Source organism: Marmota flaviventris, chromosome 1, assembly GCF_047511675.1.
Source record: "Marmota flaviventris isolate mMarFla1 chromosome 1, mMarFla1.hap1, whole genome shotgun sequence".
Classification (NCBI taxonomy): domain Eukaryota; kingdom Metazoa; phylum Chordata; class Mammalia; order Rodentia; family Sciuridae; genus Marmota; species Marmota flaviventris.
The window spans coordinates 93035328-93054485 of record NC_092498.1 but is presented as its reverse complement, the minus strand read 5'-3'; the positions used below and the strand labels follow the sequence as shown (position 1 = coordinate 93054485).

General features: G+C 34.0%; 1 protein-coding gene across 2 annotated transcripts in view; it reads right to left on the bottom strand.

Annotated features, from left to right (window-relative positions):
• Npsr1 (neuropeptide S receptor 1) overlaps positions 1 to 19158 on the bottom strand; it is a 178734-nt gene that overhangs the window by 29685 nt on the left and 129891 nt on the right. The window lies entirely within an intron of this gene.

Genomic DNA, 19158 nt, shown 5'->3' with positions numbered 1-19158 from the left:
AATTGACTTTTAAAGCTAAATTAATTTTCTCTGCCACAATTGACATTCCAGAATAATTAGAAACAAAGGTTCATTTGCCTTTTATCAGTGTGAATAGTTGAGAAATGATAGAAGGGTTCCGGTTTCAGTAGGTCCATGTGCTGTTCTGAATCATTTATCATCAGCAGCACCGACACCATCAGAGAGCTCCCCTGCTTCGTCCACTTCTCTAGCAGAGCTGTTCACTAGGGTCAGTTTCTGAGTCTCCTCTCCCTCCTCCACACTGCCTCTTTTATTAACCTTACCCACACCCTTTAATTATCTTGTGCAGTTTTATTTGCATACTCTGCAGAAGAAGAAATTGGGATATAAGAAATTAATATCTTCTGCAAGTGACATATTTAAAATGTAATTAAATGAAATATCTCTGAAAGGATGATCATGGTGGAAAATTGTCAGGTAACTTGAAACTTCATTTCTACCAAGAGCCCAGCTTATCTCTGCTTTGTAAACTTAGGATCAAATCTAGAAGGGGAAGAAGGGTAAAGAAGACTGAAGACTGAAGTTCTAAAGATGAGTGTCTTTCTTCTTGATATTTACCTATGTGCTGAATTTGTACCTTTTTGTTCTTTCTCCAGCTCAGACAAGTAACAACCAACTGTAGTTGCTCCTTAACTTACAATGGGGTTACACCCCAATAAACCCATTGTAAGTCAAAAAGACATTAAGTTGGTCATGCATTTAATATATTTAACCTAGCTCAGCCTAGCTTGCCTTCAATGAGCTCAGAAGACTTATCATTATTAGCCTGCATTTGGGCAAGATAATCAAACATGAAGTTTATTTTACAATAAAGTGTTGAATTCCTCACTTAATTTATTAAGTACTCTGCTGAAAGGAAAGAACAGAATGGTTTTATAGGTATTCTTTGCACCACTATAAAGTTTAAAAATTATAAATTAAATCATGAGAAGTTGGGGACTATCTGTATACTGTCTTTCCCCGCCCCTCATCTTGGTAATACTACCACAAATGCACCTCAGCACTTAATTTGTGGAAAGTGCCACAGGGAGAGGAAAGTGAGGAATGTTCAGATTGAAGGCTCCCCTGAGAGACATAAACAGGAATTTTACTCTTGTGTAAAGGAGACAAATAGAGATAGAGAAAATGGATGGCTTAGTTGAAGGGAAAAATCAGACATTTGTGTCCTTCGAGAAAAATGAGGCTTCTATGTTCAATGCATGAATTCAGTGTTATTGAGGCTGACCACACACAGCGGAGGAGGTGGCATTGTAGAAAGGCAACAAATGGGATGGAAGGTCATGGAGAAGGTCATAAGAATCTTGAACATCTGTAGCTGCCTTGAGTCAGGACCTGGAGCAATAGGAAGGATCACCAAAGTCGGGGCTAGGGCACAGGGCACAGTGCCAGGGCACAGAGCAGAGCAACAGAAAATGTTAGCAAAAAGAGATCAACTTTGAGACACTATCAAAATGATATTCAACTTCAGAGATGAAACATCTTCAAACATCTAGGGAGGGTAAAAAAAATTAAAGGTTATCTAAAAAAATGCATTTCGAATTATCACGCTTCTTCTCCACAAAAATAAATGCCAGAGAACAGTATAACAACATGTTCAGAGTTTTGAAAGAAAAATTATGATCCAAGAATTTTGTAAATATAACTTCTGTGCCAAGGCACAGTACAGGTTTTTTTTTTTTTTAACATACATAGAAGGGAGGAAATTTAATACCACGTACCACATGCTCTTCCTTAAATTCTCCTTGAGGAAATATTTGAGTTGATTGAGAATTATTTCAAAATTAAAAACTCCAGAAGAGGAAAGGGGATAGAATAGTAACAACTATGGTAAGTAAAGATGTTAGGAAAATATAAAATGTTTACAAAATAATTATAAATGTAGTTATGAAAAATTTCAGGGAAAAATCTGGGAGTGGAATGAGGGAAGAGAGTAACAGGAAAGAAATCATGTTAAATTTCCATTTAGATATTTTATCTATCTCTTTTGCCTGTATTCTGATGGAGATATAGTAAATCTAAAAATTAAATATAGCTATGACGGAGTGAAATAAAAGTAGAGAAAATTAATGTATGTATCCTATAACTGCTCTAACAGATTCCATAAGTCTGGTGACTTAAAAAAAACACAAATTTATTCTCTCCACAGTTCTGAAGACTGGAAGTCCAAATCAGTTCTACTGGACTCAAATAAAGGTTTATGAAGGGCTCTAGGCCTTGCAGAAACTCTGAGGGAAAATCCATCCCTTGCCTGTTTCAGCTTTAGCTAACTGCCAGCATTCCTTTGCTTGTGGACACATCAATCAATGTCTGTCTCTGTGATTACAGCACCTTCTCATCTATGTGTCAAATCTCCATCTGCCTCCTGCTTATGAATCCCTGGACTAATTCAGGATATCCTTCCCATTTCAAGATTTCTAATTTAATCACTCATGCAAATCTCTTTTGTCATGCATAGGTTTCAAGTATTTGAATGTAGATAATCTAGGAGGGGGTATTTTTTCAGCCAACTATAATTAATAACCAAATAAAAACAAATAAGGAACAGGAAAAGCTTAACAAAGGAAGGTTAAAATGAAGAGAGTAAAATAATGATAAACACTGGTTTGCACAATTCATACGAATGACTTAAGCTTCATTCTAAAACTGACTATTTTAAAAGAAAATATTCCCTAAGATCCAACCATATACTGTTTGGAAGAGAAACCACTAAAATCAAATACTATCTGAGTTTAAAAACAAAGGAATGGTCACAAGTATATAAAGAAATTAAAAACTAAAAGAAGGCATTCATTATAATATTGATATAATACAAATTAGATTCAAAGCAAATGATATTACATGTGATATAGGGATTATTTATATTGACAAAACATGACATATAATGGTAATAGAACATTCATAAATTTATATGTAATAAGTAACATAACACTAAATGTATATAATAAAACATTACTATTTCTACAGAAGAAAAAATACAAGCAAGAAAAACCAAATTTTGTAATATAAGAAAGATACACATTATTGTAAAAATCTAGACAACATTTCAACAATTGGTTATATCCCAAACGACCAAGAAAGAAAATTGCTCAATAGTTTCCAAAAAGTAGAACTTAAGCAATTCATATATTTCGAAAAACAAGCAATGGAGCTGCAATTAGTAACATGTTTTTTTTTTTTTTGAATACCACTTGGAAATTTAAACATCCTCATAATTAACTCAAGTCAAGAAGGAAATCAAAGTACAATTATAGTCAATTCATAAATGTCAACAATGAAAACTCTACATATCAACAACATATGGGATACCATTCGGAGAACAGATGGCAGTTTGAGGACATATGTCTGAATTCTCACTACCCCGCCCCTTAATTCTGACAGAAATGACCTAGGAAATATGAAACTAAAGAAAATCTTGCACAGAGAAGTGAGATTTAAATGCTAGAAACAGAGAAATTTTACTGAGAAAAATGCCAGATTGGATTCATATAAAGGAGGATTTCTGCACTGATTTAAAAAAATAGTTTTTAGAACAATTTTATATTTACAAAAACACTGCAGATAGTAGAGAGAATTCCTATTTCACCCTTCTCCTACCTACACACTTTCCCCTATTATTCATGTCTTGCATTAGTATGGTCCATTTGTTTAAACTGATGAATCAATATTGATATATTATTATTAATTAAACTCCATGGTTTTTATTAAGGTTCACTCTTTGTGTTGTGCAATTCATTGCAGTTTGACAGTTTATAATGCCATGTGTTTACCATTACAGTATTTTACCAAAGAGTTTCACTGATGCAAAATTTCCCTGTGCTTTATCTATTCATCCCTCCCTCCTCCAAATCTCTGATAACCACTGATTTTTTAAACTGTCCTGTAGTTTTCCCTTTTTTAAGAAGTGGCATAATTGGAAGTACACAGTACATAAGCTTTTAAGACTGGACTCTTAGCAATGTGCATTTAATATTCCTCTATATGTTTTCATAGCTTGAGAGTTCATTGCTGTGAACAAAATACCCAATAATAATAGCTTAGAGGAAGAAAAGTTTATTTTGGCTCATGGTTTTGAAGGCTTTAGTCCATGGTTGTCTGGTTCCATTGCTCTGGTCTGAGGTGAAGCAGAAGATCATGGTGATGGGGCATGATAAAGGAACTGCTTAGTTGTGGTGGCCAAGAAGCAGAGAGAGAATAAGAAGCCAGGGACCAGATATCAAATTCCCAAGACATGCCCCTGTGATCTACTTTCTCCAGCCATGCCTCACCTGCCTGCAGTTATCACCATGAGTCCATTCAAATGAATTAATTCATTGATTAAGTTACAGCTCTTGTAATATAATCATTTTATTTATAAGCATTCTGCATTGTCAAAGATGAACCTTTGGGGGGGGGGCGTCTCATATCCAAACCATGACATTCTACTCCTGATCCCCAAAAGCTCATATCCATATCACCAAACAAAATGCATTTAGCTCATCTCCAATAGTTCAAAGTCTCCTAGATACTTAAGGCAAACTCATGGCTCTGAGACTCTGTAAAAATTAAAATAAATTATATACATCCAATATATAATGGTACAGAGTGAACATTTCCATTCTAAAAGGGAGAGAAAGGGGTATAGAGAAAAGGATGCAACAAAAACTAGACTGAAGCCCAGCCAGGTATTTTCTGTAGCTCTGCCTCTGGCATCTGGGACATGTGGCAGTAAGATGTGATCTCAAAAGGCTTGTGAAGCCCATGCATTTGTTTGTGTTTGTTTTAGCCCACATGGCCTCTCTCTTAGGCTAGCTCTGCTCACAACCAGCAGATTTCCTTTTTACCTTACGAGCTTCTTTTAATCCCAAGGGGATCCACTGAAGTCTAAGCTTCCTTCTCATAGCTTCATATCAACTTCTCAGGGGATGGCATCTCAGGTTTTCCTTTGAGATCTTGGTGGAAGCCTCCATGACCACTTAACCCCAGCATCCTCCACTCCTGCAGAATCATCACCACATAGATGAGGCCAAGGTCTGCTGCCAGCTTGAACAGTAGTTGGGCCTCCTTGAACCATGGCTACAGTGTCCTCTGAGTGCCTGGGTGACTGAGCATGGTGAAACAAACACTGGAGAAGTATTTTATTCCTTTCCTCTATGCAAGCAGTATACCTCCAATCTTTCTTTTTTACTTTCTTTTTTTTTTTACTATTTTTATTAATTGTTGATGGACCTTTATTTTATTTATTTATACGTGGTGCTGAGAATTGAACCCAGTTTCTCACCCTAGCCCCCTTCCAATGTTTCTTAAATGAGTTTTCACTTCTATACCCTTGACCTGCAATGATGATTCCTGAAATGTCCCCATGGCATCTTTTCTATTTTCTCTGTGCAAAGTATTTACTTTCTCTTTAGTGACAGTAAACTCTAGCAACTCCCTGGACCCTAACATGACATGTGCTTCTTCTTCAGCCAAACTGCACATTTTTTTCCAAAACTTCCCTCTCTGCTCTTTGCTCCTGGTTCTCACAGTAAAACTGGATAAAAGCTTCCAGCAACACCCCTGCCATCAATTAAATGCTGTGCTGCCTAGAAATTTCCTCTGCCAACACATCACTTTTATTTGTTCTTTTTAGAGATATATATGACAGTAGAGTATTTTATGACATACATAAACGGAACATAACTTACTCTAATTAGGATCCCACTCTGTGGTTGTACATGATGTGGAGTTTCACTGGTTGTGTATTCATATATATACATAGGAAAGTCACGTCTGACTCATTCTACAGTCTTTCCTATTCCCATTCCTTCTCCCTTCCCTTAAATTCAGCGTCACAGAAAGTCACAGAACATGGAGAAAATATAGACAACTTCTTTACCATAATGTAACATGAAGGGTCTCTAATCCAATTTCCCAGTGGAGTTTTTGTTACCCTCTGAAACCCCATGAGCACAGTATTTACTGTTTGCATTCCTATCAGCATTCTGGTTTTCTGAGCTCTCCCCAGAATTGCCCATTAGGCTTTGCTTACAACATTCTAAGGTTTTCTATCCTGCATATTCAGACTTCTCTAACTCCTCCCAGGCCCTAGGGCTTCTGGACCACATGGTTAGTTTAATTAAAGGAACTGCCCCACTACTTGGTATCAATTTCTATGTTAGTGACCTTTTCATCACTGTAACCACAATACCTGACAAGAATCACTAAGAGTAGGAGACGTTTATTTTGTGATCACCGTTTCAAAGTGTCCATCCGTGGTCAGCCAACTCCATTGTTCTGGGTGGAGGTAAAGTAGAATATCATGGCAAGAGGGCATGGCAACCAAGAAGCAGAGAGAAGAAGAAGCCAGAGGAACAAAATGTAATCCCCAATGGCAGGCCCCTAGTGGCCTCCTTCCTATAGCTAGGCCTGACCTGTTAGCTGGGCACCACACCTATCTGCCACCTTCTTTAGTGAGGTGTCTGATCAGATCTCTTGCCCATTTTCATAGTGGGTGGTTTGTTTTCTTGTTGTATATAGAGTCCATTGTATGTTTTGGATTAAAGAATTTTATAAAAAATATGTGCTTTGCAAAATGAACAGTTCCCTTAAATTATGAATCCATCAAATGGATTAACCTACTGATTAGGTTAGAGCTCTCACAGTCTAATCATTTTACCTTTAACCATTTCTGTTTTGTCTAACATGAGTTTTTATATCCATCATACATTCAGATTTTGAAGGATATCTTGATTTCTTACAGGTTTTGGTTACCATGAATGAAACTATTTTATTGTTGTTTTTGGTCCCAGGGATTGAAATCAGGGGCATTTAACCACTGAGCCACATCCCCAGCCCTTTTTTTTTTGTATTTTTTTTATTTAGAGACAGGGTCTCATTGAATTGTTTAGCACCTCATTAAGTTGCTGAGGCTGCCTTTGAACTCACCATCCTGCTGCCTCAGCCTCCCAAGCTGCTGAGATTACAGGCACATGCCATTGCACCTGGCTGAATAAAATTTCTATAAGCATTCTTGCACAAGTTTTTATGTGAACATAAATTGTCAACTCAATTTCACAAATACCTAGGATCATAGTTGCTGGATTGTATTGTAAGAATAGCTTTGTAAGAAACTGGCAATTATCTTCCAAAATGGCTGTTCTATTTTGAAATCCCACTAGGAATAAATGAGTGTTCCTATTGATATACATTCTCTTCAGCATTTGGTATTGTCATATTTAAAAAAAATTAGCTGTTATCTTATAGCTGTGTATTGGTATCTCACTGTATTAACTTGCAATTCTCTAATGACATATGATGTTGAGCTTCTTTCATATATGTGTTTCACATCTTCTTTGTTTTTATTTTATTTTTTTAATATTGGGAATTGAATTCAGGGGCACTTAACCACTGAGCCACATCCCAGCCTTTAAAAAAAATTGTTTTTAGACAGGGTCTTGTTAAGTTGCTTAGAGCCCCAGTAAGTTGCTAAGGTTGGGATCCTGAACTTGGGAGCCTCCTGCCTCAACCATGAGTCACTGTGGTTACAGGCTTGTGCCACCATAGCCCCCTGCCATCTTCTTTAGTGAGGTGTCTATTCAGATCTTTTGCCCATTTTCAAACTGGGTGGTTTGTTTTCTTGTTGTGTATCAGAGTCCTTTGTACATTTTGGATAAAAAGTCTTTTATAAAATATGTGCTTTGCAAATGTTTTCTCCCATTCTGTGGATTGGTTTTTCATTCACTTAAATAATGTCTTTTGCATAGTAGTTTTTAATTTTCATAAAGCCCAACATCTTAATTTTTTCTCTAGTGGATTATGCTGTTGGTATTATTTGTAAAAATTCATGGACATACCCAAGATCCCCTGGATCTTTCCTATAATTATCTTCCAGAAGAATTTTAGTATTATGTGTTATATTTAGTATTATGTGTAATATAGATATGACACATTATATTTAGTATTATGTGTTATATCTATATTGAGCTTTTTTTGGTGAAAGGTGTAAGGTCTGTGTTATAACTAAGTTTCATTATTTTTGGTGCTCACACAAATAGTATTTGTCTTTAATTTCAAATTTGCATTTTTCATTGCTGGAAAACATTTGACTTTGTATAATACCCATGTATTCTTCAGTCTTGCTATTTTTGCCTACTGAGTCCACTAGTTTTTGTACATTTGTTTATCTATTCTTTCAATGGTTAATGACTTTTAGTTCTACTCTATGTGATCTGAGAGCATAGTTTATGATTTTTGCTTTTTTACACTGTTAAGGTTGGTTTAATGTCCAGGATGTATTTTATCTTGTTGAATGTCTTATGTGAGTTTGGTAAGAATATATGTTCTGTGACTGTTTAATGAAGAATTCTATAAATGTCATTTAAATCAACTTGATTAATAGTTAAGTTCACTTCTACTGATAGTTGTTTAGTTCAACAATATCTCCTTTTATCCCTTTTAACATTGCTTCATTTCATTTTCTTATCTGATTTAAAAATACATTGTTGCTAATATTACATTGAGAAGTTATCTGCAGATCAATGTAGAATTTAAAAAGTAAAAGATTGTATTTCACCTTCATTTATTCCTTCTCTGATACTTTCCCTTTCTTTAAATGGATTGGAGCTTATGATTTGTATTATCTTCTTATTTTTCTGAAGAATTTCTTTGAATAGTTCTTACAAGGCAAGTTTACTCATGGCAAATTTCCTCAGTTTTTAATTTTCTGAGTACTTTTCTATTTTTTTTCACTTTGTATTTTTTTGGTGTTGGGTACTGAACCCACAGCTTCATAAATGCTAAACACTTGCTCTACCCCCCAAATCTTAGAAATTCTTATTAATATTACTTTGTAGGTAAGGAGTCTCTCCCCCCACTATCATCTCTCAGGATTTTCTCTTCGACTTTGGTTTTTTTTTTTTTGTGTGTGTGTGTGTGATTTGAATGTGCTATGAGAAGGGATATATGTTTTTGGTATTTATCTTGCTTTGGTGTTCTCTGAAATTCCTGAATTTGTGGTTTGGTGTCAGCCATTAATTTCAGAAAATTTACACTTATTAGTATTGCAAATTCTTCTCCTGCTCCTTTCTTTCATGTTCTGGAGTTTCCATTGTTTATATACTACATATTACTCAATAGTTCTTGGATTTTCGATTCCATTTGAAAATAAACTTAATTTATAGGGTCATTTTAGATTAACAGAAAAATTGAGCAGAAGGAAAAGAAGTCTCTCATAAGCTCCCTGCCCCTACATACACAGAGCCTCCCTCATTATCAAAGTCCTACCCAAGAGTGGTATATTTGTTATAACTGACAAACCTACTTGACACATCATTATCCCCCAAAGTCCATAGTTTACATAAGGATTCACTCTTACTGTTATACATTGTATGGATTTTGACAAATATATTGTGCCACATGTCCACCATAATAATTTAATCAAGAGTTGTTTTACTGCCCCCAAGTCCTCCATGTTCCACATATTCATCCCTCCCTAGAGCTAACCCCTGGCAACCACTGATCCTTTCACTGTCTTCATAGTTTTGCCTTTTCCATGTTATATATTTGGATCACTCAGTATGTAGCCTTTTCAGGTTGGCTCTTTTACTTAGTAGTATGCAATTAAGGTTCTTCAATATCTCTACATGGGACACATAAGCTTTAACTGAACTTGATGGCTCTCTTCTTCTTATCATGAAGTAGTATTTCATTGTATGAATAGATCACAGCTTATTTCTTCATTTTCTGAGGGACATCTTGATTGCTTCCAAATTTTAGCAATTATGAATAAAGCTACTATACACAATCATATGCAGGTATCTGTGTGGACATATACTTTCAACTTATTGGGGCAAACATCAGGAAACATACTTGCTCAATTATATGGTGAGAATATAAGTTTTAGAATAAACTGCTGATGTGTCTTCCAAAATTGCTGTACCATTTTGTAATCCCACTAGTAATGAAGAAAAGTTTTTGTTGTTTCATATTCTCAATAGAATTTGGTGTTATTTATGTTTTAGATTTTGGTCATTCTTTTAAGTGTGCAGTGGTTTCTCATTGTTGCTTCAGTTTGAAATTCTCCAATGATAGGATGTTGAACATCTTTTCATTAGCTTATTTGCCATCTTCTTGGTGGATTGTTTGTTCTTTCCACCTTTTAAAAGTGAGATTGTTCATTTTCTTATTGAGTTAGAGTTCTTTGTATATTTTTGAACAATAGTCCTTTGTTATATATCTTTTGCCAACATTTTCTCCCAGTCTGTGGCATGTCTTCTCATTTCTTGAAAAGTGTTTTTTTACAGGGCAGAAATTTTAATTTTAATGAAGTCCAGTTTACTAATTCTTTCTTTCATGGATCATGGCTTTGGTATCATAACTACAAAATCATCCTCATATTTAAGGTCATCAAGTTTTCCTCCAATGTTATCTTCTATGAGTTTATAGTTTTGCACTTCCATTTATGCCAATGATTCTTTTTGAAGTTGGTGATGAATATATCGATTTATTATTTTGCATGTGAATATCTTCTTTCAATATCATTTATTAAAAAGATGATCATTTCTCCCTTGTATTACCTTCATTATTTTGTAAAAGATTACTTGACTATAATAACATAAGCCTTATTTCTGCACTTGCTATTCTGTCTCATTGATCTGTTAGTCCTTTTTTTTTTTTTTTATCAATACCAAACTACCTTAATTACCGCAGCTTTGTAGTAGAGCTGCGGAGTGTCTCTCTTCTAATTTTGCTCTTTTCCTCCAATATTGTGTTGGCTATTCTGGGACTTTTGCATATCTCTGTAAAGTTGGAAACAGTGGATATTCACAAGAAGAGTTTGGCTGGGATTGTGTTAAATATATAGCTCAAGTTGGGAAGACCTGACATCTTGACGCTATTGAATCTTCCAGTATAGACTCAGAACAACTCTCAATTTCAGATCTTTTATGATCACTTTCATTTAAAGTTTGTAGTTTTCTCATATAGATCTATTACATATTTTATTAGACTTCATGTAATTCATTTTTGGGGGTGCTAGTGTATGTTATATTGTGTGTCTGATTTCAAATTTCACTTATTCATTGCTGGTATGCCAAAAAGCATTTGACTTTTATATTGTAAGAAATTACAACAAAATTGAAGAATACAAGATATTAATCTTGTATTCTTCAATTTTGTTGTAATTTCTTACTCTGGGTTTTTTTTTTCTTTTTTTGCTAATCATTTAAATTTTTCTATGTAATAATTTAATCTGTGAACAGAGACAGTGTTTTTAATTTTTTTTTTCAATCAGTTTGCCTTTTCTTTCTGTTATGGTTTGGATGTGAGGTTTCCCCCAAAAGCTAACGTATAGTTATAGCCTTAAACCAATCCCTGATAGGATTAACTGAATGGTAGGGGGCAGGTGGGTGTGGCTGGAGGAAGTGATTCATTGGGAGTGTGGCTATGCCTTATATGTTTTGTATCTGGAGAGTGGAGACTTTCTGTTTCATGTGAGTTGCTTCCCTCGGCTGCACTCTTCTGCCATGATGTTCAGCCTTACTTTGAGCCCCAGAGAATGGCGGACCTTCTATGGACTAAGACCTCTGAAAACGTGAGCTCTTCGTCCTCCACAACTGTTCTGTTTGGGTCTTTTAGCCACAGCAGCGACAAAGCTGATTAAAACACTTTCTCTTTCTTTCATCTTATTACATTATTTTGAACTTTCTGTAAATGTTGAAATGGAGTGTGAGAAGGGAGAATTCTTGCACTGTTCTTGGTCTTAGCAAGAATGTTTCTAGTTTCTCACCATTACGTACTGTATTAGTGTTGTAGTTTAGATACTGGGTGTCCCCCAAAAGCTCATGTGTGAGATAATGTAAGAAAGTTTCGAGGTGAAATGATTGTATAATGAGAACCTTAATCTAATCAGTGTGTTAATCCCCTAAACAGAGAGCTTATATTAGGCATATAGGATGTGGCTGGAGGAGGTGGGTCATTGGGGTGGTGGGTCACTGGCCTTTGGGGTATATATTTTGTTCCAGGTGAGGAACTCTCTCTCTCTCTCTCTCTATTTCCTGATGTGATGTCCTGATCCAATTTTCTCCATCATACCCTTCTACCATGGTGATCTGCCTTACCTTGGGCTCTGAGGAATGCAGTCAGCTCTCTATGAACTGAGATCTCTGAAACTGGGAGCACCAAATAAAATTTTCCCCCTCTAAAATTGATATTGGTAGGTTGTTTGGTGGCAGCAATGAAAAAGCTAGACTAAAACAATTAGCTGTGTTTTTTTTTCTCTCTTTTCATAAATATTACTTATCAAGTTGAGGCAGTTCCTCTCTATTCTTAGTTTAGTAAGTTTTTTTTTTAATTGTAAATGTATACTGGCTTTTGTTAAATGCCTAAATGCTTTTCCTAATCTATTAATATAATCTGTGATTTTTATTTATGTTAACTGAATTATTTTTATTTATGTTATGAATTATGTAAACTGAGTTTTCAATGTTGAACCTGACTTGAACGCTTGGAGATAAACCGAGTTGGTTGAGGCATATAATTATTTTGGATTTGATTTGCTAATATTTGTTGAGTATTTTTTGCATCTATGTTTATTAGAGATATTTGTCTGTAATTTTCTTTTTTGCAATATCTTTGTCTGGTTTGAGTATTGGCATAAAACTTGCTTCATAGAATAATTTAGGAGGTATTGCCTCTGCTTCTATCTTCTGGAAAGGTTGACAATTGATACAATTTCTTAGCTAAATGTTTAATAGAATATAACAGTGAACCTTTCAGAACATGGTGCCTTCTGTTTGGAAGTCGATTAATTATTTATTCAATAATTAATTTCTTTTTACAAATATAACCTGTTAATATTGCCCATTACTTCTTGTGTGAGTTTTGGTAGATTTAATCTCAAGAAATTGGTTTCTCTTATCTAGGTTATCAAATTTGTGGACATAAAGTTGTTGCTTATAATACTCCTTTATTAACCTTTTAATATTATGAGGTTTGTTTTGATGTCTAGTTTATTTTTTTCCAAATTAAAATCTATGTATAGTTATGTCTTATTACCTACAGGGGATTGGTTCCAGAACCCTTCCACTGATATTAAAATCCATGGATGCTCCTTATATTAAACTTTCCTTATATTAAATGGTCTAGTATTTGCAATATAATCTACACTGATCCTCTCACAGTTTTAGTGATTTCTAAATTATTAATAATACTTCACACAATGTAAAAGCTATGGAAGATTTATTATACTGCATTGTTTAAGGGAATGATGACAAGAAAAATATGTATCTATTCAGGTGGACATTTTTAAACAAATTGTTTTTATCCATGATTGGTTGAATCTGTGTATGTGAAAACCTTAGGTGAAAGGACCAACTGGGTATATGCATTTAGTTATTTACAGATCTATGCATTTATGTATTTCAGCAGATTTATTGAAGTATAATTATTCTTTTAAAAACTACATGTTTAATTTAGTTTGAGGCATTTGGACACATACTAGAAATTATTCATATTCCATAACTGAAACCTTATACATTTGAGCAACAATTTCTCTGCTGTCGAGCTGGAAATCCTCTGGCAATATTGTCCTATTCTTTACTTCTATGAATTTGGCTATTTAGGTCTTAATATCAGTGAAATCATGAATTATTTATCATTCTTTAACTGGCTTATTTCATTTAGCACAATGTCCTCCAGATTTATCCATGTTGTCCAAATAGTAGGGTGTCCTTTTTATTTAAGCTGAAAAATATTTATTTCTATATATATGCCATAGTTACTTTATCCTTTTATCAGTGATATTTGGGTTTGTTGGGAATAATGCTACAAACATCTTGAGGTGCAGCTATCTCTTCAGCAGTACTGATACTAATTCTTTTAGATCTACACTCAGAAGTAAGATTGGTCCAATTCTATTCAAGGAACCTCCATACTGTTTTCCAAAGTGGCTACTTTATGTTTCCACCAATAGTGTTACAAACATTTTCTTTTCCTTCACTTCTTTTCCTCCTTGCTAAGACCTGTTACTTTTTGTCTTGTTTATAATACCCATCCTGACAGGTGTGGGGTGATATCTCGTTGTGGTTTTTATTTATTTTATCCTGATGATTGGTGACGTTGATCATCTTTTCATATACCTGTTAGCCATTTGTATGTCTTCTTTGGAGATGTGTTTATTCAAATCTTTTGCTCATTTTTAATTGTTTTTTTTTTCAATTTTGAGTTGTAGAAGTTTCTATTTGGACTATTAGCTCTTTGCATTACACGTAGTTTACAGATGTTTTCTGTTGCTTAGTTTGCCTTTTCACTTTGTCCTTTGCTGGATTTGATGCACAGAATCTTTTTCATTTCACACTGTCTTGCTTATCTACTTTGGTTTTATTGCCTGAGTGTTTGATATCACATCCAAGAAATCATTGCCACAGTTTTATTCTCTGTTTCCACGTGTTTGATTTTTTTTTTCTTTTTTAGATTCTGCAAATAAGGGAGATCATGCATTATTTGTCTTGCTATGTCTGGCTTATTTCCCTTAACCTAATAACCTTCAGTTCACCCATATTGTGGCAGATAATAGGATCTCCCTCTTTTTAAAGACTGAATAGTATTTCATTGTGTGTGTATGTATGAATATATATATATATATATATATATATATATATATATATATATATAATTTTTTAAATCTTTTCATTGATCAATAGGCACTTATTAATTCTACATCCTAGGCATTTTGAAAAATGTTGAAATGAACATGAGAGTCTGGGCATCTCTTTGACATCCTAATTTCATATCCTTTGAATATATACCCAGAAGTGGGATTGCTGGAACATATGACAGTTCTAATTTTAATTTTCAAATTATTCTCTATACTGCTTTTCATAGCAGCTTCACAATTTTACATTCCCACCAACAATGTACAAGGGTTTCTTTTCTCCACATCCTTGCCAACATTTGTTATTATTTTTTTTCTTTTTGGCAATAGCCATCCTAACAGGCATGAGGTAATATCTCATTATGGTTCTAATTTGTATTTCTAAGATTATCAATGATATTTCTTATTCCCATTGTCCATTTGTATGTCTTCTTTGGAGAAATGGGTACTCAAGTCATTTGCCCATTATTTCATTAGTTCCCCCCACCATTGTATTAGTTAGCTTTTAATGGCTGTAATAAAAGTCTTGGCATAGAATAACTTTATAAGAAAGAAGGTTTATTTAGTTCATACTTTTCAGAGATTCAAAATCAGACAGCATGGTACAGATGGAAGATAGTGGAACATTTATGGAGGATTCTCATTCAAAAGCTGGGTGTGGCCAGGCTTGTTCCCATTATGATAATCCTTTCATGAGAACTAGGGACTTACAAGAGGTCTACCTTCCATGAACACACTTGTAAGAACTCAAGTATCTCCTGCTAGGCCCACTGCTTGAAATTTCTACCATTTCCAATACTGCCACACTGAGATACATCCACATAACCCTTGAAAGATACAATTAAACCATATCCATACCATAGCTCATAATATTGAGTTGCTTGAGGTAATAGAACCTTTATCAGATATATAGTTTGTAAATATATTCTTCAAATCTATAGGTTGTTTATTCATTCTGTTGATTGTTTCCTTTGCTGTTCAAAGATTTTTAGATTGATGTAATCCTGTGTGTCTGCTTTTGCTTTTTTCACTTGTACTTTTAGGGCTATATTCAAACAATCCATAACAGACAAATGTTGTGGAGATTTTCTATTATGTTTTCTTCTAGAGGTTTTATAATTCTAGGTTTTATGTTTAATTCCTCAATCCATTTTGAGTTGATTTTCATTCATGGTGTGCGGTAAGAGCCTAACTTCATTTTTCGCATGTGAACATCCAGTTTTCCTAGGGCCATTCATTGAAGAAAATATCCTTTTATGTTCTATGTTCTGGGTGTCTTTGCCAAAAGTGAATTAATCATACATATATGTATTTATTTTGGGGATCTCTAAACTGATCCTTTGTTCTATATGTTGTTTTTATGCAAATGTCATGCTGTTTTGATTATAACTATTAATTATATTTTGAAAGGCAGTTTGATGTTCTCCGCTTTTTACGTCTTGCTCAAGATTCATTTAACTATTTGGAGCTTTTGTGGTTCCCTATATATTTTTTCCACATCTGTGAAAAATATTGTTAGAATTTTGATTGGGGGTGCATTGAATCTGCAGACCCCTTTGGGTAGTATACACCATTTTACCAATATAAATTCTTCTAATATAAGAACATGATATCCTTCCATTCATTTTTTTTCTCCTACTTCCTTAATCAGTGTTCTATAAATTAAAGTGTACAGTTATTTTACCACTTTAGTTAAATTTATTCCTCAGCATTTTACTATGCATTTGCAGCAATTATAAGTGGGATTATTTTCTTGATTTCTTTTTTGGATAGTTTGCTATGTATAGTCAATAATCTACACTAGTATATACTAGTAGTATATGCTGCTGATCTTTGCAAATTGATTTTTGTATCTTTCAACTTTACTAAATTTGTTCATTAGTTTTATTTTAATTTAGTTTTTTGGTGGAGCCTTTAGAGTTTTCTACATATAATATTATATTATCTGCAAACAGGTGACTTTACTTCTTAATTTCTGATTTGGAAGCCTTTTCTTCCTTTCTGTTGCTTAATCACTAGGATTCTAGTACTATGCTGAATAGAAGTGGTAAGAATGGGCATCCTCATCTCTTCCTAATCATAGAAAGAAAGCATTTGAACTACTACTATTGAGTATGATGTTAGCCATCATCACTCATCATGTATGGCCTTTATTATGTTGAGGTATTTTCCTTCCATTGCTAATTTGTTGCACATTTTTTACATGAAATGATATTCAATTTTGTCAATTGCTTCAATGTCAACCACAAGTAGCAGCTTAGGGCCTTCTCTATTTCTTTGTGAGGACTGACATCATCACTGGCATATACTTGGTCTTTCAGAATCTAAGGAATATGTCAGAAATGTTCAAAGCCCCCCATGGAAATCTCATTATCTAGCTTATGATTGTAAGATTTTCTTAATCTATTGTTTTCCTCAAGAGTTTCCCAATACTTCATGCATCTGTTATGCTAATTGATTGCCTGTATATATATTTTTAATTCTCAGAGGGAAAAGGGCTTCACGATGTGCAAATTCTGAATAAAGTACAATACAGACAGCTTTGTCAGTGGGGTCTAGTAAGAATCTTCAGGAACATTACATATTGGCAAATTTGGGGGAATGAAGATTTGAAAGAGCTCTAGCCCTGTTCTGCTCTCTCTGGTGGCAGCCAGAGTGTTTTTACTGGGAATGAGAACTATTAAATTTTCAAGGCTACAGCAGAGCTGGATACTGAGGGATGAGAATAATGCAAGCTAAAACACCACAAAGCTAATTTTTCCTTCTAAGATTCAGTCATTTTCAGTCATGAATAAATTTCAGTCATGAATAAATGCTCCCTTGGTTGTTGCAAGCTTTTGGTTAAATTCCAGAGTCCTTAAAAATTTGATTCTGACAGTTTTTGTCAGGTTTCTTGTTGCCTTTCTGAGGAGATAATTATTAAGAATTTTTTTGCTACATTTTGTGATGCCACCAAGCCATATTTTCTATTATATATATAATTTCAATGTTCATTGTAAATATAGTTAGAAGAGACATGTATATTTCTGAGTAAAGAGGACATTTTTAAGTTGTCAATAAGAAAAAAAAATGGTATCTGATATGCATTTCAAAAATGCAGGTGTGATTGCCAGCCTCTAACATGTCCCTAGTAATTCTTGCTTCCTGGTTTTAGTCTCTCTTGTGAGTTTGTTCTCCCCATACTGAATCAAAGTTGATTTGTATAACCAAGAGAATGGTGTGGAGGTGATGGTTTTGTGACTTTGGAGACTAATTCATAAAACACATGGCCACTTCCACCTTGGTCTAGGAAAAACCTGCTGCTGTGTGGTGAGGACTCTTAAGACTTCTGGATTGGTCTGCGTGGAGAGGTGAGTGTTCTACCTAGAGCAAGCACTAACTTGCTTGCTGTGTGAGTGACCACCTTGCAAATGAAGTGTCCAGCCCCAGTCAAGCCTTCTAATGACTGTAGGTTCATGAAACATCTGGCTGAACTTTATGATAAAACTTCATCCATACCTACCCAATCACTCTTTTCCTGCATTTTGAAACTGCGAGATAATAAGTGTTTATTGTTTTAAGCCACTAAGTTTTGCCATAATTTGTATCTCAGCAGTTGATTACTAATACAGTAAGCAGTTGAAACACATTTATCTACAAGGAGGTACAAATCCTCAAGAAGAAATTGAATGTTTTTTAAAAATTACTCAAGAAAGCACCGTTCTCATATAGTGGTAGGGGCTTACTGTATTTTCAAGGTTATATACAGAGCAAACAGGAAGATTAAAATTGGAACTATTTTCTATTCATTTTCTAAACAATAAAAAGCTCTATAATTAAATTTATTTCATAAAAATGATGAAACAATTAAAAATAATAATTTTTTAATGAATACAGATACAAAAATCCTAAATAATCCTGCCAAAACGTGGCATCTAGTAGGGAGTTCCAGAAATGCACTATGCAGCTACACAGCTGCAATAATTTAGACCTGAAGTACTGGGATCAGAGTAGAAATGAATTGTTAGAAAATAATTTCAAGATATCAGAAACAGGCCACATCAATGTTAACACTAGTTATTAAATGGTCCATTCTTTCCATATGCTATTGAATTGTCTTTATCTATATTATATACATACATGTTGTATTAATAATGCAAATATGCTACATAAAATATTTTAAATTAATTATATAGTATAATACATGTCACTTACATTGAAGCATATTGATGGGCAGAGTATAGATATCTTTAATGTAAAAATGAATCTTAGCAAAAATCAGAGAATATTAAGTATCCTAGTTACAAAATAATTGAAAAGGGATGATAATCAGTTTAGAAAAGAAATTCAAGTAGAAAATTAGAATAAGAAATGTCAATAATAAAATATAATTTTATAAAATTTAAATTAAAAAAAGAAAATAAATGTCAATATATATTTTTAAAAATGCATTTTGCTGGCAATTATATGAGAAGTTAGTGCTTATCTTCTAACAAACTGTCAAAATTTTTCCAAAGAAGCAGTAACCAGTATTGGGTTAGATTGAAGGC